The 20,955-nt window shown below is 47.6% G+C and overlaps 1 long non-coding RNA gene across 2 annotated transcripts in view; it reads right to left on the bottom strand.

Annotated features, from left to right (window-relative positions):
* Positions 1–2,106: 2,106 nt before the first annotated feature.
* LOC103351583 (uncharacterized) overlaps positions 2,107–20,955 on the bottom strand; it is an 82,029-nt gene continuing 63,180 nt past the window's right edge. The window contains exons 4-8 of one of the 2 annotated variants that reach the window (XR_011383446.1): positions 13,322–13,491; positions 12,613–12,733; positions 8,984–9,113; positions 4,115–4,256; positions 2,107–3,045 (exon numbers count right to left, since the gene is read on the bottom strand). This is a non-coding gene — a long non-coding RNA (uncharacterized lncRNA). The remainder of the gene's footprint in view (positions 3,046–4,114; positions 4,257–8,983; positions 9,114–12,612; positions 12,734–13,321; positions 13,492–20,955) is intronic. The other variant, XR_011383445.1, reaches the window with a different exon arrangement.

Raw genomic sequence — 20,955 nt, 5'->3', positions numbered from 1 at the left:
GTGGTGGCCATTTGGGAGGTGAACCGGCGGAGGGAAGTCCTTTTTCTCTGTCTCTCTCTCACTAACTCTGTCAAATGAAAAACAAATGACCCAAGTGGACTGTATGTATTACAACTTTCCGTATAACTGCACAAGACAGAAAGCAGTGGGGGCTGGGAAAATAGCTTCTGGTCTATCCATTGAGTGGAAAATCATGGCTCACCTGCAGGATGCATTACCTTGAAAGTTAGGGTACAAGGTGTGTATGCTATGTTACCAGTGTGTGAGGAACAGCTCTGTATACTAGCACCTGTGGGGAAGCTGCATGTGCGCTTATATATGTGTCATTACCTCCAGAAGGAAAACCAGACGAGTCCCCCGGGGAAGGGGCGCTGGGAGCTGGGGAGCAGGTACATTGTACGCTCATTCCCACATTTTCCATTGTATGCTGGGTACAAATAGTACTTGCTAACAAACAAACAAACAAACAAAACCACAAATGAAAAAGAAGAGAAGTCTGAACCTGTGTGTTTCCTCCCAGAGGGGCTGGGGGGTGGCAGCGGTGCCCTCCCGGTGCGATGGGCTACAGCACCCCCTGCTGCCACGAGCAGGGACTGCGCAGTGGATGCAGGGGGACGGAGGCTTGGGTCAGGGCTGCTGTGTGGCGTCCGAGGTGTCATGGAAGGGGCACTGGGAATGGGCAGCCCTGGGTTTGCGTACTGACTGCCCTAGCCTGCTGCACGCCCCTGGACATAAGACCCTCCCTGTGAGTCTCTGTTCTTGCCCCATAAATTGGGCTAATAATGCTTACCCCTAGGGTTGTTGCAAAGATCAAATAGGGTACAGTGTTTTAGAATTGCAAAGCACTAGTAAAATACTAAGGGGTTATTTTTCACTAGATCTCTCATTTTATGAGGTAGTGAGAGGCAGCGTGGGGCAGCGGTTAGGACAGGAACTCCGCAGCTGTGCCCGGCTGAAGCCCAACTCCTCCTCCCGCCATCTAGGGGACCTGGGAGAAATTACTCCATGTGGAGACCTTTGTTCTTCATCTGGGAAGCAGGGTTAGCAACAGCATCCTCATAGGGTCCTTGTGAGGAATAAGTGAATCAATACGTCCAAAGCACTCCAGTGTCTGGCACACAGCAGGTACCATGTGAACATCTGCTCCTACTGATTTCCTTTAGTATATGCAAAGCTTACGGGCCTTACGTAGGTGCTAGACATGTGCCAGCAAGCAGCACCATTTTACAGGCGAAGAAACTGAGGCCCGGGGCTGCTTGACACACCCACACCCCCCATCCCAGCCCCTGGGTCTGCTGCTGGGCTCTGGCTCCTGACTCCAGCTTCCTGATAACACAGACCCGGGGAGGCAGCGGTGACGGCTTAAGGAGTTAGGTCCCTGCTACCTCCATGGGAGGCCTGGACTGAGTTCCCAGCGGCCACTGTGGTCATTTGTGGAGTGAACCAGTGAATGGATGTTCTCTCTCTCTCTTCTTTCTCTTTGTATGTGTGTGTATCTCTAACTTTCAAATAAATAAAAGCCAGCATTTACAGGGGGGCATTTGGTAAAGCAGTTAAGTTACTGCTTGGGACACCCATAATCCATATTGGAGTGTCTGGTTCCAGTCTCAGCTACTTTTCCTGCTAAAGCTCACCCTGGGGGGCAGCAGATGACTGCTTAAGTACTTGGGTCTCTGCCACCCATGTGGGAGACTCAGGTGAAGTTCCTGGTTCCTGGCTCCTGGCTTTTGCCTGACCTAGCCCTGGCTGTTGTGGGCATTTTGGGAGTGAACCAGCAGATGGAGGATCTCTCTTTGTCTATCAAATAAAATGAAAATAAATATTTTTTTTAATTTAAAAATTATCCTTAAAAAACAATCAGAGCAGTTGAGGCTTGGAGAAGGGACATGACCTGTGGGTACAGTAGTGCCCCGGTACTGGTGCGGGGCCCATTCCAGGATGGCCTGCCAATGCCTGAGACCACACATGGTGGGGGCCTTATATAAACCAGGATTTTTTCCTATACAAACCTATGATAAAATTTAATTTATAAATTAATCACAGCAAAAGATTAAAACAGTAACTAATAATAAAATAGACAATTATAACAATATAGCATAATAAAAGTTTTTAAAAACTTATGAATCATTTATTCTGGAATTTTCCATGTAGTATTTTGAAACCACAGTTGACCACAGATGTGCCCCTCAGATACTATGTTAAGAACTTTGGCTTTGACCCTAAGTGCAGTGGGAAACCATTGAAGGCTTTTACCTGGAGGAGTGACACACTTCAGCTGGTGTGTGAGAAAGAGCATTCTGGGCTGCTGTGGGTGACAGGACGGAGGTGGCCAAGGGCAGAGACCGAGGCAAACTGCAGCCTCCTCAGAGGGCTTGAGCTGGGGTGGCAGGGAGACAGAGGAGTTCCTAGAAGTACATTTTGGGAGCAGAAAGGTGAGGTGCTGATGACACACTGATATGAGGGGGTAAGGAGAGTCTGTAATCAGGGTCGACTCTGAGGTCAAGAAATATCATTTCTGAGATTGGAAATAGGGGAGGAAGAGCAAACTGGGGCGGTGATGGGTGGATCAGGAGTTCAGCTTAAGGTAATGTAGGCCAAGAGAAGTCTAATATACATGGGCCTTAAGAATATCCAATCCCATTATAAAAAAGATATACAAATTTGTAGTTTGAAAAACATAAGTGAAACATTTTAAGATGTTTAAGCAAAATACTTGTTAGATGTAGTCAGAAGTCGTGGGGTGTGTTGAAGAGTTGGCAGGCAGAATGTGCGTGTGCTTTGTTGAACTCAAGAAAGCTTGGCTGGCATTCTTCCTGCGGGTCATTGGCCGCAGCAGAGGAACACAGGTCAGGAGAGACGGGCAGCGTGGGCAGGACACTTGCAGAGTGAAGGCAGAGTGAAGGCAGGCTGCCAGGCATGTGGTCATCGCATCCTCTTAGCTCGCCACTTGGGAGCTCGGCATCAGGAACACACGATGACGGGGAGGCAGGGCAGAGCCACCCCGGAACACGGTACCCCACAGGTACGCGTAGTTTGGTGTGTCGGCTGTAAGTCAGTACAAAATTGAGGAATAACAAGAACATAAGTCTTTTTTTTTTTTTAACCAACCTGATTAAAAAAAAAATACCAGGGCAAGCATTTAAGCTAATGGTTAAGATACCAGTTAAGACACCCATGTTTCTTATCAGAGCACTTGGGTTCCTTATCTGCCTCCAGCTCCTGACTCCAGCTTCCTGCTAATGCAGACCCTGGGAGGCAGCAGTGACGGCTCAAGTGGTTGAGTTCCTGCCACCCAAGGGCAGACCTGGATGGAGGTTCAGGTTGGTCCAGCCCCAGCTGTCGTAGGCATTGAGGAGTAAACCAACAGATGGTATCCGTCTCTCTCTCTCTCTCTCTCTCTGACTTTGTGCCTCTCAACTAAATAATTTTTTTAAAAAAGGACAAAGATTTTAACAAAATCTCACCAAAGAAGATGGACAGGTTGAAAATAAGCAGATGAAAAGATGCTCCAGGCCGGCGCCGCGGCTCACTAGGCTAATCCTCCACCTCGCGGCGCCGGCACACCGGGTTCTAGTCCCGGTCGGGGCGCCGGATTCTGTCCTGGTTGCCCCTCTTCCAGGCCAGCTCTCTGCTGTGGCCCGGGAGTGCAGTGGAGGATGACCCAAGTGCTTGGGCCCTGCACCCCATGGGAGACCAGGAGAAGCACCTGGCTCCTGCCATCGGATCAGCGTGGTGCGCCGGCTGCGGCGGTCATTGGAGGGTGAACCAACGGCAAAGGAAGACCTTTCTCTCTGTCTCTCTCTCACTATCCACTCTGCCTGTCAAAAAAAAAAAAAAAAAAAATTAAATTAAAAAAAAAAAGGTGCTCCACCAGAGAAACTCGGATTGAAACGCCACTGGAATCCCACTACACATGGATCAGCGTAGCTTCTGTCCAGGCCGCGGACAACACCAGTGCTGGCGGGGATGTGGAACAATGGAACTCTCACTGCTCGTGAGAACACAAGATGGCATGGCTACTTTGGAAGACACAAAGCTCGATCTACTCCTATCATACAAATCAGCAGTCACATACTTACATACTTTGGTACCCACCCGGGAGCTGAAGACTTACGTCCACACAAAAACGTGCAGGTGGAGTGCACAGCGTCTTTGTTCATAACTACCCAGACTTGGAAGCAAACAAGACGTCCTTCAGTAAGTTACTCCACTGTGGTCCGTGCAGACAATGCTAAGAAGAAACGAGCTATCAGGCCCTGAAAGACATGGAGGAACATTAAATGCACACTACTGAGGGGGAAAAACACCAATCTGACTCCAACCGTGATCGTCTGGAAAAGCCGGAACTGTGGAGAGAGCAGAAAGAGCAACAGCTGCAGGGGACAGCAGGGAGGAAGGAGGAACGGGTGGAGCACAAAGGGTTTCTAGGGCAGGGAAAATACTCTTCATGAGGAGAACATTTGTCCAGATCCCAAAGTACAACGCCCAGAGCGGAGGCGGTGAGCTTTGGCTGATAACGGGGTTCAGCTCTGGTGGGGAATGCTGATGACGGGAGAGGCTACACGTGCAGGGGGCAGGCAGCGTGTGGGACTGACTGTAGCTCCCTCTCAGTTTCGCTGTGAACCTAAAACTGCTCTTAAAGATGAACTCGTTTGGTGCCGGCGTTGCGGCGCAGCAGGCCCAGCCACCGCTTGCAACACTGGCATCCCGTGTGGGAGCGCGGGTTCGAGTCCTGGCTGCTCTGCCTCTGACCCAGCTCCCTGCCAGTGCACCTGCACAGGCAGTGGATGACGCCCAGGGCTTAGACACCCACATTGGAGGCCCAAATGGAGCTCCAGGCTCCTGGCTCTGGCCTGGCCCCACCCCGGCCCTTGTGGCCGTTTGGGGAGTGAACCAGTGGATGGAAGACCTCTTTTTCTCTTTGTCTCTCCCTCGCTGTCACTCCACCTATTCAGATAAATAAATCTCAAAAACAGACAGGTAAATGAAATCTTTCTTTAAAGTTATATGAACTACAGGCTGGGTCTGAGCTCCAGTTTTGCCCTGAGCTGTGCTGCCTCAGGCGAGCGACTGTCTCTGGTCCTCATTTCAGTCTGGAAAATGGGGACTTGGGCTCAGTGCCCCCTACACCTCCTCAGCGTATGGTCCTCCAGCGGTCACCACCCAGGGCTGGACGTCCTCCACCCTCACCCCCACCCAACCCCCACAGCCATGGGTTTCCAGCACACAAGGGAAAATGTGTTATTGACTGAATGTGACCAAGAAGGCCAGGCTGACAAGGGGTCACTAAATACAAACAGTTAGTGATGTTTCATCTGAAATCCGCTTCAAGGAAAATCTTGGAGCCATTTTCTAGATTGTTCGTCCATTTCATTGTGTGCGGTCATCACCACCTGCTACCTCACCCAAATCTTCATGCTTCGGCTAATTGATGGTCAGCGCTTCAGTCGTCCATAGAAGATTGCAATCACGGTGTCACGGAGACCTTGCATACAGGTAGGTAAGATGACCAGCACTCCCCCTTAACAGGTAAGGAAATAGGCGCGGGCCAAGCGCTTGGTCCGGGTAGCATTTGCTGCGTTGTGAACCCATGCCTCCCAATCCCATGTCCGGGGCCTCTGTCCTCACCCATCCAGGGCCACACCATGACCAGGGTGGCCTGTCTTTCTTCAGTGGGAGGGCGAGTTTGGGCCGGGTGTGCCCACTGATTAGGATTTGCTGAAGCGTCCCAGTCCTGCGCCCATACTTAAAAGCCCATCTGCTTTGTGTCCTGTGTATTTTTCTTTCCGTTTTAAAATGTGAATCTCCTTTAAGAGAAAGCCAATCCGTGTGTTTCTGATTCTTTGAAACTTACTTCCTCCTAGCAGAGCTTTCTGACGTCCTGAGCTTCACACGTTTTCTAGAAGACAGGAAACAGGGAGAGGCCGAGCCCTCACCAGGATTCTCCGCGTCGCCCGTCCTCACCACGGAGGCAGAGCCTGGCTTCACTTCCTTATTCCTGCGGCAGCTCCGGTGAAGGTGACAGTTCTAACACTTGGCCCAGCCAGCACGGGACCCCACGCAGCACCCAGAACACCACGAAGCAAGGAACGAACTTGCTCCGTGGAAGCTTGACCAAGGCGGGCCGTCAGGCCAAGTGTGAGAGCAGAGCCACGGCGCCGGCGCAGCTGCCGAGCCCCCAGTCCTGTACAGGGCTCCACGCTCCCTCTAGGCCAACGTGACCTGGGCTAACACGATGTGTGGCCCTGCCTCAAGAGAATGTGTGGAGCCAACATGGCCTGGTCGAAGGCACTGTGTAGTCAGGCACACTGTGTTCAAAGATTGGCTCCAACCAGTAAGCCCAGGGACTTTGAGGCGAATAATTTTTTTATTTGATAGGTAGAGTTATAGACAGTGGGAGAGAGACAGAGAGAAAGGTCTTCCTTCCATTAGTTCACCCCCAAAATGGCTGCTACGGCTGGTGCTGCGCTGACCCAAAGCCAGGAGCCAGGTGCTTCCTCCTGGTCTCCCACGTGGGTGCAGGGGCCCAAGCACTTGGGCCATCCTCCACTGCCCTCCCCGGCCACAGCAGAGAGCTGGACTGGAAGAGGAGCAACCAGGACTAGAACCCGGTGCCCATATGGGATGCCGGCGCTGCAAGGCGGAGGATTAACCAAGTGAGACACGGCGCCGGCCCCTAGGCAAATAATTTAATCTCTCTGAGTACCATTAGTAAGGCTCCCCCGGGCATTGTGAGGATTCAGTGAGCCGATGTGTGTGGCATGACCGCTGATAGGCATTTGGCAATGGCAGTTAGCGGTACTGTCTTACCCGAAAACAAAGTACTGTGTGTTGAATTCTCTTACTTATTTCAATCATAGGCCAAGCAGGCTCCTGACACCTTGCTCAGTGCAATGGAGGAAGTCCTGATGCAATCAGCCAACAATAATTTAATGAGAATGTGATGCTATAAAGCCAGCGCTAGAGCTACGTGGGGTGTCCTGGGGAAAAGAGAAAGAGGGGCAGGCACTTGGTGCAGTGGCTATGGCGCTGCAGCCCATATTGGAGTGCTGGGTTCCAGGCCCAGCTCCACTTCTGATTCCAAGCTCCTTGCTAATGCGCACCTGGGGAGGCGGCAATCCAAGCAGTTGAGTCTGCCACCCACAGGAGAGACATAGATTGAGTCCCTGGCTCCTGGCTTCAACCTGGCCCAGTCCTAGGCAGTGAACCAACAGATGGAAGATTTCTCTTTCTCTCTCTTCCTCTTCTTCTCTCTGTCACTCTGCCTTTCAAATAAATAAATAAGTAAATAAAACTTTAAAAAACTGGAGAGAGTGAGATGGGGGAAAACTGCTTAGAGAGGCCAGTGCTGTGGCGTAGTGGACTAAGCCTCTCCCTGTGTCACCAGCTTCCCGTATGGGCACCGGGTGGTGTCCCAGCTGCTCCGCTTCCAGTTCAGCTCTCTGCTATGGCCTGGCAAAGCAGTAGAAGATGGCTCAAGTCCTTGGGCCCCTGCACCCACGTGGGAGACCAGGAAGGAGCTGGATCCTGGCTTCAGATTAGTCCAGTTGCAGCTGTTGGGGCCAATTAGGGAGTAAACCAGTGGATGAAAGACCTTTGTCTCTGTCTCTCCCTCTCTCTGTATGTAACTCTGCCTATTACTGCTTAGTGAGTATGAAGTTTACTTTTGGGGTGATGGCAATGTTCTGGTGATGGCTGCACGACACTGTGAATGTAGTAAGTGCCACCGAATTGTTCACACTAAAATGGTTAACTTGGGGTGGGTGTTTAGCACATCAGTTGTAACTCAAGTTGGGACCCACATCCCATATTGCAGTGCCTGGGTTCAAGGTTCAGCTCTGCTCCCAGTTGCGCGTCTCACTAATATGCACCTTGGGAGGCAGCAGGTGTGTGGCAACAGCCAACTACCTGTGCCATCACCTGCTACCATCGAAGGTGTGCACGGTGAGAAGCCTGACTCGGGAGTGGGGCCAGGACTTAAATACAGGCAGTCTGATACGGGATATGTGCATCCCAAGCTGTATCTTAACTGCTGTATTAAATGCTCACCCCAAATTTTTAAAAATGGTTAATTTTATGCTATATCAGTCTCATCTGAATTTAAAAAAATGTGGAGATTAAAAAATAATATTTTAAAAAGAGTGGTCCTACCAGATTAGAAATATGTTTCTTAAATACTTGAAAGGCAGAGCAATAGAGAGAGAGAGAGAGAGAGAGAGAGGAGAGAGAGAGAGAGAGAGAGAGAGAGAGAGAGAGACCAGTTTCTATCTGCTGCTTCCTTCCTAAACACCTGCAACAGCCAGGGCTGGGCCAGGCTGAGGCCAGGAGCTCGGAAACCCACGTGGGTGACCGAGGCCGAGCCCTTGAGCCATCATCTGCTGCCCCCCAGCAGTAGGAAGTTGGACTGAAGTGCAGGAGCTAGGACTCCAACAGGCGCCCAGATATGGAATTTGGGCATCCCTGGGTGGCTTACCCTGCTGCACCACAATGCCTGCCCCAGAAATATTCTTAAAATTTATTTGAGAGAGAGAGAGAGAGAGAGATGTTCTATCCACTGGTTCATTTCCTGAATGCCACAACAGCCAGGGCTGGGCCAGTTTGAAGTCAGGAGCCCCAGCTCAATCTGGGTCTCCCGCATGGGTGTAGGTACCCAAGCACTTGACCCGTTTCCTGCTGCTTCCTGGGGTGCACGTTGGCAGGCAGTTGGATCAGAAGGAAGTCAGGACTCAAATCCAAGCACTCTGACAGGGGATACGGCATCCCAAGCAGCATCTAACCACTGTGCCAAATGCCTGTCCAGAAGTGCTATCGGCACAGAAATAGACATGAGATCAAGGGAACGGTGTGGAGTCCAGAAGTGGATTCAAGCACGTGGGGGAATTTAGTACACGCTGGACAACAGCTAAAATCCGAGGGCAGTGAGAGAGTGAACAGTAAGTGCTGCTGGAGCAGCTGCTTGTTTGGGGGAAATGAAGACCCGTACCTCACTGTTTATGCGCAAGTGAGTTCCAGGTGGGTTAGAGACTGCAATGATGAGGGTTCTATATGGGAACAGGCAGCACTTGGAGCAGTCCTGGGATGAAGCAGGAGTGTCCTAAGTTTGACACGAAACCCTGGGACCAACAAGGCAAAGACTGATCAATCTGAGCACACAAACTAACACAACTTCTGCATGTTCTGTACGGCAAAAATGATCATAAAAAAGGTTGAAAGGCAACTGAGAAATTGGGAAAATACTTGAAACTCTTATGAGAGATAACTAATAGCTCTAATATATGAGAATGAGGGATTTTTCAATAATTAAAATGAACATAGAAACAGATAATTCATAGAATGGTCAATATACATGTTAAATATGTTTGAATTATTAATCAAATACAAATAAAACCAATAATGAGATTCTATTCACTGCTTGCTAAATTGATAAGAAAAAAAAGTATTGATACCCAGACAACAGACTCTCTTTGCACTTCTGGTGAAGTAAAGAACGTGTAAATTTCCTAGAGGACAACTGTGTCGCATCTATCAATGTGTCAATCCAGAAATCCCACTGGTTTGGCTTCATTACTGAGAGTTAACAAGACAAAAATAATAGGAGAGGGGCCGGCGCTGTGGTGTAGTGGGTAAAGCTGCCACCTGTGGCACTGGCATCCCATATGGGTACCGGTTCAGGTCCCAGCTGCTCCACTTCCAATCCAGCTCCCTGCTAATGTCCCTGGGAAAGCAGTGGAAGATGGCTCAAGTGCTTAGGCCCCAGCACCCACGTAGGAGACCTGGAAGAGCTCCTGGCTCCTGGCTTTGGCCTGGCCCAGCCCTGGCTGTTGCAGCCAATTTGTGGGGTGAACCAGAGGATGGAAGATCTCTGTCTGTCTGTCTCTCCCTGTAACTCTACCTTTCAAATAAATAAATATTTTAAAAATATTAAAATAGGTAGAAATTACAGGAAAAACCCTAAATGTTAATAAGTAGGCCACTGAATCATATTACTGCAATAGAGTGTGTCATTTAAAAGGCAATATACTTTGCTATATGTACCATGATATATTATGTTTGGTTGAAAAAAGTAAGTTGTAGGGGCTGGTGCTGTGGTGCAGTGAGCAAAGCCTCTCCCTGCAGTGCTGGCATCCCATATGGACACTGGTTCAAGTCCTGGCTGCTCCACTTCCAATCCAGCTCTCTGCTATGGCCTGGGAAAGCAGTAGAAGATGGCCCAAGCCCTTGGGCCCCTGCACCTGCGTGGGAGACCCGGAGGAAGCTCCTGGCTTCAGATCGCCCCAGCTCCAGCTGTTATGGCCATTTGGGAGTGAACCAGTGGATGGAAGACTCTCTCTCTCTCTGTAACTCTGCCTTTCAAATAAATAAATCTTTAAAAAAAAAGAAGAAGAAAATAAGTTGTAGAATCCCAGGACATTGTACTGACTCTATTTTTGCAAAAGAAGTAAAATAAAAAATAAAAATATTTATTTTTTAAGATTTATTTATTTTTATTTGAGAGGTAGAGTTACAGACAGTGAGAGGGAGAGACAGACAGGAAGGTCTTCCTTCCATTGGTTCACCCCCCCCCCCCCAAATGGCCTCAACAGCTAGAGCTGTGCTGATCCAAAGCCAGGAGCCAGCTGCTTCTTCCTGGTCTCCTATGCGGGTGCAGGGGCACAAGGACTTGGACCATCTTCTACCACTTTCCCAGGCCACAGCAGAGAGCTGGATGGGAAGAGGAGCAGCCAGGATTAGAACCGGCGCCCATATGGGATGCCAGTGCCGCAGGTGGAGGATTAACCTACTGCGCAACAGTGTCGGCCCCAAATAAAAATATTTTAAAAACCCAACTAACTATTGCTTACTTTTCATTGACTCAAAAGTAAAAGGAGGCTGGAAGGATACACACCAAACTCTTCATGGTGGGTATTCCTGGAAGGGGGCGGGGAAGATGGGAGAGAGAAAAGCTTGCATTCTCTTTTGTACAGTTCTGCACTCTCTTAAATGTTTTACAGCAAGCATGAATCACTTTTATAATCAAATAAAACAATTACATTTAAGGATTAATTATAAGTTATAGAGCATTCGAATAAGGAAATACTTCAAAAATCATCACAAAGGAGATGTGTGTGTGTGTGAGTGCGTTGTGTAATAACTTAGAGAGATTTCTGAAGGAATTAGCTGCAGACAGTCAGCTCCATATCACAATGTCTCCTTCATCTCTTTTACAGCGTTTGCCAGAGACTCTCATTACCAGAAGCCCCAAAGGGGTGAAGTTTTATAATCATTCTAAATGCAATAAAACACACACTCATGAGGCCACACATAAATGGGATAGGGTATGAGCTCACCTCCATAAACTATGAATTGTAATTTTATAATTGTGAAGAGAGAAATGAAAAGTAAAAGTGATCTTTGAGCACCACCTCATGGAGGTATCCACCACTACCATGCTAGGTTGCGCACCAGCATTTCTATTTGTGATGTGAGGAGGAAAATTAGCGCGGGCTCAGCTTTCTCTTATGGTGTGTGTGTGTGTGTGTGCGCGTACACTTTGATGAAGGGACTTAAAAAAGTTCAAGGAAACCAGATGTTATGAAGCAACTGCATGGCTTGCAAATTTTTTGTACCAAAAGAAGCGTATTCTTTTTTTTTTTTTTTTTTAAGATTTATCTATTCATTTGAAAGATGGAGTTACAGAGAGAGAAGAAGGAGAAGGAGGAGGAGGAGGAGGGGAGAAAGAGAGAGAGAGAGAGATCTTCCATCCACTGGCTCACTCCCCAAATGGCCACAAAGAATGGAGCTGGGCAAGGCCAAAGCCAGGAACCAGGAGCTCCTTTCTGGTCTCCCTCACGGGTGCAGGGGCTCAAGCACCTGGTCCACCCTCTGCTGCTTTCCCAGGGCATAGCAGAAAGCTGGAGTGGAAGTGTCGTAGCCGAGACTTGAACTGGCGCCCATATAGTTTGCAGGTGCTGTGGGTGGCAGCTTACCCTGCTATGCCACAGTGTTGACCTCCAAGCCTATCTTTTAATTCAATTTTCCATGAAGTTTTTGAAGTCCCTGCATAGATACAGAGGTGATGACAGACTTTTTGACAGTATGGTGGGGTTTCTAGGGTTTTATTCACTTTTTCCTTTAAGCTTTTTTATAATGCTTAACTTCTCTACAACAGGCAGTGTTATCTTTGTAAACTGGAAAAACATGCTCAAGAAAGTGGAAATGGGGCAGGTGTCGTGGTACAGTGTGTTACAGCTGCCACTTACACCTGGGTCAAGTCTCCGCTACTTTGTCCTTCTGGCCCAGCAGGGAGCTGGATCAGAAGTGGAGCAGCCAGGACTTGAACTGGCACCCAAACGGGATGTCAGCACTGCAGACGGCAGCTTAACCCCTGCACCACAGCGTCGGTCCCTTGTAGTTTCAACTTATGAGTATATTGCTCACCATTGGTCCATACCATCTCGAAAAGCATGATTTGAGGGCAGGCGTGGCAGCACAGTGCGTTAAGCTACCACTCGGGATATCGACATCCCATATCACAGGACCTGGGATAGAGTCCCACCTCCGCTTCTGATCCAGCTTCCCTATCGTGCGGACCCGGAGAGGCAGTGGGTGATGGCTCCAGTATGTGGTCCCTACCGCCTATGTGGGAGACTCTGAGCTTCTGGCTTCTGCCTGGCCCAACCCTGGCTATGGCAGGCATTTGAAGAGTCAATCAGAGGATAGACTTCTCTCTCTCTCTCTCTTCCTGTTGTTCTGCCTTAAACAAGAAACAAACAAAAAAGAGTATGACCTTAACAACATAAAGAAAAGTGAGAGACTCCACTCTTACACTGTCTCCATCTATGAAGTCTTTAAGTCTATCTTCCATCTCTATTCCATCAGGGAACTACACAGTCAGGGTTGCTTAAAAATCCATTTTATAACATAGCTTTTACGAATTAGAATTATGGCTAAGAGGGCAGGCATTTGTCATGGTGGTTAAGATGTCATTTGGGACGCCCAGGACGCCCACATCTTGGATCTGAGTGCTGGGTTCAAGTTCTAGCTCCACTTCTGCTTCTAGTTTCCTGCTAACGTGCACCCCGGGAAGTAGCAGGAGTGACTCAAGTAGTCGGGTTACTGCCACCCGTGTAGGAGTCCTGGATTAAGTTCTCAGCTTTTGACTTCAGCTTGGCCCAGCCCCAGCCATTGTAGGCATGTGGGAGTGAGCCAGCAGATGGAAGGTATCTCTCTGTCTCTGTCTCTGTCTCTGTCTGTCTGTCTCTCTCTCTCTCTCTCTCTGTTTGCCTTTAAAATAAATAAAAATAAACAAATCTATAAAAAATAATTTTGGCTACATAGTTACCTGGACTATGCGAAGAGATCCATCCACTCATGATCCATCTCTCTCAGGTGCAAGGTTGTAGGAAACCAGGATTGTCTGTCTTTCAGATGCAGAAGGTGGAAGACAGTCTCATGACAGGCGAGAGGCTACCAGGTCTTGTGTTTCTTCTTTTGTTTCCAACCAGAATCTTGCTGCATAATTGGAATAATTATTTAAAATTAAATTAAATTAAATTAAAAGTACTGGGATTGAAATTTTCACTACTAGATAAGCAAGTTCCAACAGGCTATTCTCTACCTTTTCATATTTAGACCTGAAGAAGTAAAATTATGTAACACTGGCCGGCACTGCGGCTCACTAGGCTAATCCTCCACCTCGCGGCGCCGGCACACCGGGTTCTAGTCCCAGTCGGGGCGCCGGATTCTGTCCCGGTTGCCCCTCTTCCAGGCCAGCTCTCTGCTGTGGCCAGGGAGTGCAGTGGAGGATGGCCCAGGTGCTTGGGCCCTGCACCCCATGGGAGACCAGGAGAAGCACCTGGCTTCTGCCATCGGATCAGCGCGGCGCGCCGGCCGCGGCGGCCATTGGAGGGTGAACCAACGGCAAAGTAAGACCTTTCTCTCTGTCTCTCTCTCTCACTATCCACTCTGCCTGTCAAAAAAAAAAATATATGTAACACTTTATCTTTTGAATTTGAGGATGATATTTAGTGAAACAAAATATTTCTATAAGCGTAGGCTGATTTGTGTTGCTATAATCCACACTCTATAATATAGTCACACTTCAAACAGCTGTGGAAAAGACTGGTTGGCATTATTAGGACCTAGTGAAGAGTGGTGACATTAATGGAAAAGTTCTGATTCTCTCAGCCAAGTGACCACTGGGGGAAAAATCCATTGTTTGAAATCGGGTAGACATTCACGGGGGAGGTGGAAGACGGGGTCCTGGTCCTGATGCTGCTGTTCACAACCGTGCGATGATGGAAAAGACAACCTGCTTTTGAGCCTTTGAGTGGAAGGGGAGTAGCAACTTTTCCGCACAAAGACCAGACTGGACCAGATCATCTCAAACGTCCTTGTCAAGGCTCTTCCCAGAGATTTGAGAGATTTGAGAGAGTCGAATTAATGTTTGTACTGTAATAATACAATGGTGACATTGTTCTTGGCTTTCCAGCAAACTTCAAACTCATCGGAATCAAGCTCATTACCATTAGGTTCACTGAATTCCCCCCTCAGTGGTAGTCTCTTGGCTGAAAGGCATCGACAGAATGGTAGTTCCCAAAGTGCTGTCTTCCAGGCCAGAGGCACCCACGTCACCCCAGGACCTGTTGGCATGCAAATCCTGGGACCTCACTCTGGTTCTGTTCAATCTGAGGCTGAGATAAAATCCATCTGCCTTCTCACATGTCCTCTAGGTAATTCAGGGGTAGGCTGGTGTGTGACAACCGCTGACTTAGATGAAATTATTCAGCTGATGTCTGACATCAGCCAAGTTGCCTACAACATAAAAAGTGTGATTATAGCTGATCAGAACGAGATGATGGATACAGAAAGTAATTTCCAAAATTTGTTCGATTCCCCGGTTTTCACATCATACAAAGCCCAGACTGGTGTCCTTTTCCAAAGACCCCCTGGCAACTGTATGTTGAGAAGCTACTTTTTACTGTCCTGGAGTCCTAGAGGTTGGGGGCCGGCACTGTGGCCTAGCAGGCTAAGCCATGAAATTTCAAGAAAGCTTCATGCATACTAAACCCGCCCAAGCTCCGCCCCGTTTGTATATTCATTAGTCCCATAAGGGGCTCCACATGTGGGAGAGGCACTTTGTCCTTTAGCTCCTGCCTTGCTTCCGGCTCCTTCTCTGGCTCTCTCCCATGCTCTGTCATGGGCAACTCTCTGGCCACTTACGATGGGTGTCTCTCCATTGGGGTGGCCCACACTCAGGCGTGAATGTATAGTCACTCTCTGACTTTTAAATAAACCCTGCTCTCTCACTTGTGCACTGTATTTAGACCTCTGCTTTGAATTCTATCTCTGAGGGGGCAACAACTTGAAATAAAAATTAAGATACACAGGCCCATACACTCTGAGTCTCAGGTTCTCATCTGTACCTCTGAGGGCCAAGTTATCCTTAAGGGCATTTCCACATCTAAAATTCTGTAATTCTATGAATCCAATAACTTAAACTCTTCCTACACTCTAGATTTTGTGAGAAAGAAAAATTACAAGTAAATAAAACTTTCAAGAAGCAACTGTAGTTAACTCAGCCCAGTCTTATCTACAGCTCCAGTGCTGTTCAATGATTATAAGAGTTCAGAATTCTATTCTGAGGGCACCATAAGAGACTGGGTTGGGAAGTTGATATTATGGATATCATAATTCTACTGTTGTTTTATTATAGGATTTATTTATTTACTTGAGAGGCAGAGGTACAGACAGAGAGGGAGAGACAGAGAGAGAGGTCTTACATCTGCTGGTTCACTCTCCAAATGGCCAAAATGGCCAGAGCTGAGCCGATCTGAAGCCAGGAGCTTCTTCTGGGTCTCCCACATGGGTGCAGGGGCCCAAGGACTTGGGCCATCTTCCACTGCTTTCCCAGGCCATCAGCAGAGAGATGGATCAGAAATGGAGCAGCTGGGACTTGAACTGGCACCCATATGGGATGTCAGCGCCACAGGAGGGTGCTTAACCTACTACACCACAGCACTGGCCCCTTACTGTTGTGTATTTTTATAAATTTCTTTGAAAGAGAAACAGATAGAAAGATAGAAATAGCCTCTGTCCACTGGTTTACTGCCCAAACGCCTGCAACAGGTGGAGTTGGGCCAGGCTAGAGCTGGGATTTCAATCCAGGTTTCCCACATGGATGACAGGGACCCAAGTATTTCAGCCATCACCTGTTGTCCCCCTGCCCCCAGGCTATGCATCAGCAAGGAGCTGGAATTGTGTGCAGAGTTGGGACTTGAACCCTAGGATTTCTGATACAACAGTTTAACTGCCTGCCACTGTTATATATTTTATCTGTTTTAATTATCAAAACATTCATTAGCACATATGTGATATATGACCAACTTCTGTAGAATAAACTGGAACACACTATTTCCTACCTATTTGGAATAAGTGGAAGTTCAATCATCTATCTTTATTTTGAGTAATTCAATAGGTTTTAATTTCTGCATTTCATTGCTATTACTCAATCTTGGAAGGATGAGGATAGAAATTCTTGTTTCTGGGATACAGACGGGGATGTGGAATCAGAACCATTTAGAGTTGAAATGAGCCTTAAAGTTTGACCAATCAAATCTCTTTTAAAAATGTTAATTGATTAATTAATTTGAAAGGCATCAAGGCTAAAAGAGACAGAAAGAGATCTTCTACCCACTGACTGGTTCACTCTACAAATGCCTGCAACAGCTGGGGCTGGGCCAGACGGACGCCAGGAGTGAGGAAGTCCACCCGCTCTCCCATGTGTGTGGCAGGGACTCATGTACTTGAGTCACCATCTACTGCTTCCCAGGTGCAATAGCAGGGAGCTGGATGGGAAGTGGAGCAGCCAGGACTCGAACCAGTGCCCATATGGGATGCCGGCACTGCAGGCTGGAGCTTTAACCACTGTGCCACAGGACTGGCCCTGGGACTCACGTACTTGAGTCATCATCTACTGCTTCCCAGATGCAATAGCAGAGAGCTGGGTGGGAAGTGGAGCAGCCAGGACTTGAATTGGCATTTTGATATCAGAAGCAAGTGTTGTAAGTGACGACAATAACTGCAGTGCCACAACACTTGTCCCAGTTTCTTTGTTTTACACGTGAGGAAAACAAAGCCCAGAGAAAGTAAAGGCCAGAAATTTGAAGATCATCTGGACAAGAGCTGGAATACAACACAAGGCCACCTGATCACCTTGCTTATTTTCCAACAGAAACTCTCAGTAAATTTCCCTCGTGGTGTCCTAATCACTAGGACAAGCTAGACAAGAAAGCCAAGTTTATTTAGGGTTTACCTATGTAACAAGGTACTGACCTCTTCCTACTTCCAGGCCTAAATTCAACTCTACTATGACCTTTAAAGACTATTGTTCAAAGGAGAGACTTCTTAAATAAATAGAGATGCAAGACTCCTTCCTTTGACAATTTGGATTTTAACTATTAGCATTTTCACATCATTAAAATATTCTAGGAAGTCCACTTATGAACTAGTTCATATTAAAAAGTTTAGGGGCCGGCTCTGTGGCGCAGTAGGTTAATCCTCTACCTGCAGCGTTGGCATCCCATATGGGCGCCAGTTCTAGTCCTGGCTGCCCCTCTTCCAATCCAGCTCTCTGCTATGGCCTGGGAAAGCAGTAGAAGATGGCCCAAATCCTTGGGCCCCTGCACCCACATAGGAGACCTGGAAGAAGCACCTGGCTCCTGGCTTTGGATCAGCGAAGCTCCGGTCATTGCAGCCATCTGGGGAGTGAACCAATGGAAGGAAGACCTTTCTCTCTGTCTCTCTCTCCCTCTCACTGTCTGTAACTCTACTTCTCAAATAAATAAATACATAAGATCTTTTAAAAAATAATAAAAATAAAAAGTTTAAAAATAATCAGTAGAGAAAGGAAATAAGGAGGTGTGTGTGTGAGAGAGAGAGAGAGGGAGAAGGAGGGAGGAAGGGAGGGAGGGAGGGAGGAAAGAGAGAGGGAGAGAGAGGGAGGGAGGAGAGAGAGAGAGAGAGAGAGAGAGAGAGAGAGAGAGAAACTCCAGACTGGTGCCAGTCTGAAGGGGATGCTGTTATCAGTGTAGGTGGAAGGAACAGATTAAGAAGGAAAAGCCGCAGAAAGAGCATTGTTGCCAAGAATTGTTATCAATGAAAATTCTGGAAACCATAGCCCTACTTCTCTCTTTGGAGATCCTACAAAATGAGAGCACAAAGATTCATTGAGCCAACAAAGCTTGGGTTTCAAACCGGCGTGAGTGGTAGGGAACAAGGATCAAGAGGCTCATAAAGGCATCCAGCCGTCTACTTTACTGAAGTGGAAAAAACCGTTATCCCCATTTCCATGTTATATCTGGCAGGCCATGGATACAGCATATTCCAGTTGGTGCCACAGAAGCCAGCTGAACTGGCTGAGGGTACACATAGGCAGTGCAGAGAAAGAGTTTTAATTCAAAAGTACTGGTGATCTGTGAAAGAGATAGGCCAGCCCTAAAGCATGGGCTCCCTGCTCCATCTGATGTGATGCCAATCCTGGATTCCCTTGTCCTCTAAGAAGGATGTCCCTATCTTTGGAGAAACAAGCTATTGAACGTCTCTCTGTTCCCTTACTGCTGGGTCCATTGGTTCTTGTGGAGTTCTAGGAAAGCAAGAACACTTTTTGGCCTACTTCATTGTAACCTAAAATAGTGCATAAGTCCAATCTTGTAACTCCAAACCATCACTGAGACTTGGGCAGTAATAGATCAAGGAATTGAGCCTAAAAGCTAAGCAAAAGTTGGGAACAGAGACTGAGGGTGAGTTAAATGCGGGATTCTTTTCCAAACAGCATTTGGGAGCTGACAGTCTAGAACAGGGGTCAGCAAACATTTTCTGTGATGGGCAGATGGCAAATATTTCAGACTTGCAGCCCATAGGGTCCCTCTCATAGCTATTCAAATATGCCATTGTAGAACAAAAGCAGTCACATACAACATACAAATAAGTGAATGTGCCCCTCTTCCAAAAAACCTATTTCTGGACAATGAAACTTGAATTCTATATTATGTTTGCATGCAAAGGGATATCATTATTTTTAAAATTTTATTTTCAACCACTAGGAAATTGTAATCAGTCTTATCTTACAAGCTATATAAAAGCAAATAGTAGGTGAGATCTGGGCCACAGACTATAATTTGCAGGTTCCTGGTCTAGAACAATGTTGTCCAATATAAATGTAAAATCCACACATGAAATTTAAAATTTTCCTTAAAAATTTAAAAATTCATTATATTTATTTGAAAGACAGAGAGACAAAGAGAGTTCCCATCTGTTGGTTCACTCTCCCAGTGCCCAGAGCCGCTGGAGCTGGGTCAGGATGAAGCCAGGAGCTGAGAACTCAGTCTGGCTCCAGGTGGGTAGCAGGGACCCAGCCACCTGAGCTGACACCTGCCACCTCCCAGGGTGCACTAGAAAGAAGCTGGAATCGAGAGCAGAACTCGGATGTGAGCCCAGGCATTTTGGTAAGGGATGCAGGCATCCTGCACGAAACGCCCACCCCTGTAATTTAAAACTTCCCAGTAACCCTACATAGAAACTAAAAATCGACAGGTGCAATTAATCTTACCAATAGATTTTATTTAACCTGGTTTATCAAAAATATTATTTCAACCTGATATAAATATACAAATATCCCATGAGATATTTTACTCCTTTTCATACTAAGTCTTTGAAATTCAGGATGTATTTTACACAGAGAGCATAACTCAATTCATTCTAGCCTTATTACAGAAGTCCAGTAGCTGGGGGCTACCACCGCTCACAGTACAGGTCCAGAACAGTGTTTTCTGACTGTAGGTTGCATCAGTATCATCTGGAGGGCTGTTAAAATATAGACTTCTAGGCCCAATATCCAGAAGTTCTCATTCAGTAAGTTTGGGTGGGGCTAAGAACTTGCATTTCACTTTTTTCTTCAAGATTTATTTGAAAGTCGGAGTTGGAGAGAGAGATCTTCCATCTGCTGGTTCATTCCCCAGATGGCTGCAATGGCCGGAGCAGTGCTGGCCCCAAGAACTTGCATTTCTAGTAAGTTCCCAGGTGGTGCTGATGCTGTTGGTCAAAGGATCATATCCTGGGGCTGGCGTTATGGTGCAGCGTGTTAAGCGATAGCCTGTGATGCTAACATCCCATATGATCACTGGTTTGAGTCCCAGCTGCTCCAATTCCAATCCAGCTCCTTGCTAATGCACCTAGGAAAGCAGTGGAAGATGGTCCAAGTATTTGGGCACCTGCACCCACATGGGAGACCCAGATGGAACTCCAGGCTCCTGGCTTAAGTCTGGCCCAGCCCGGCCCAGCCCTGGCCATTGCAGCCATTTGGGAAGTGAAAAAAAGCGGATGGAAAATCTCTCCCCCTCTTTCTCCTCTGTGACTCTTTCAAATAAATAAATACATCTTAAAATAAAAAAAAGATCATGTCTTGATAAACTCATGTCTAGAAGCTGAAGTAGTAAGAAAATGTAGAGGCCGGCGCCGCAGCTCACTAGGCTAATCCTCCGCCTGCGGCACCAGCACCCTGGGTTCTAGTTCTGGTTGGGGCGCCGGATTCTGTCCCGGTTGCTCCTCTTCCAGTCCAGCTCTCTGCTGTGGCCCGGGAGGGCAGTGGAGGATGGTCCAAGTGCTTAGGCACCTGCACCCTCGTGAGAGACCAGGGAAAAGCACCTGACTCCTGGCTTCGGACCGGCACAGCGCGCTGGCCATAGCGGCCATTTCGGGGGTGAACCAACAGAAGGAAGACCTTTCTCTGTCTCTCTTTCTTGCTGTCTGTAACTCTACCTGTCAAATAAATAAATAAAATCTTTTTTTAAAAAAATCACGTCTTGATAAACTCACGTCTAGAAGCTTCTAGAAGCTGAAGTAGTAAGAAAATGTAGAGGCCAGTGCCACTGCTCACTAGGCTAATCCTCTGCTTGCGGCGCTGGTACCCCAGGTTCT

Source organism: Oryctolagus cuniculus, chromosome 17, assembly GCF_964237555.1.
Source record: "Oryctolagus cuniculus chromosome 17, mOryCun1.1, whole genome shotgun sequence".
Taxonomy (NCBI): Eukaryota; Metazoa; Chordata; class Mammalia; order Lagomorpha; family Leporidae; genus Oryctolagus; species Oryctolagus cuniculus.
This window is presented reverse-complemented; position numbering and strand designations above follow the sequence as displayed.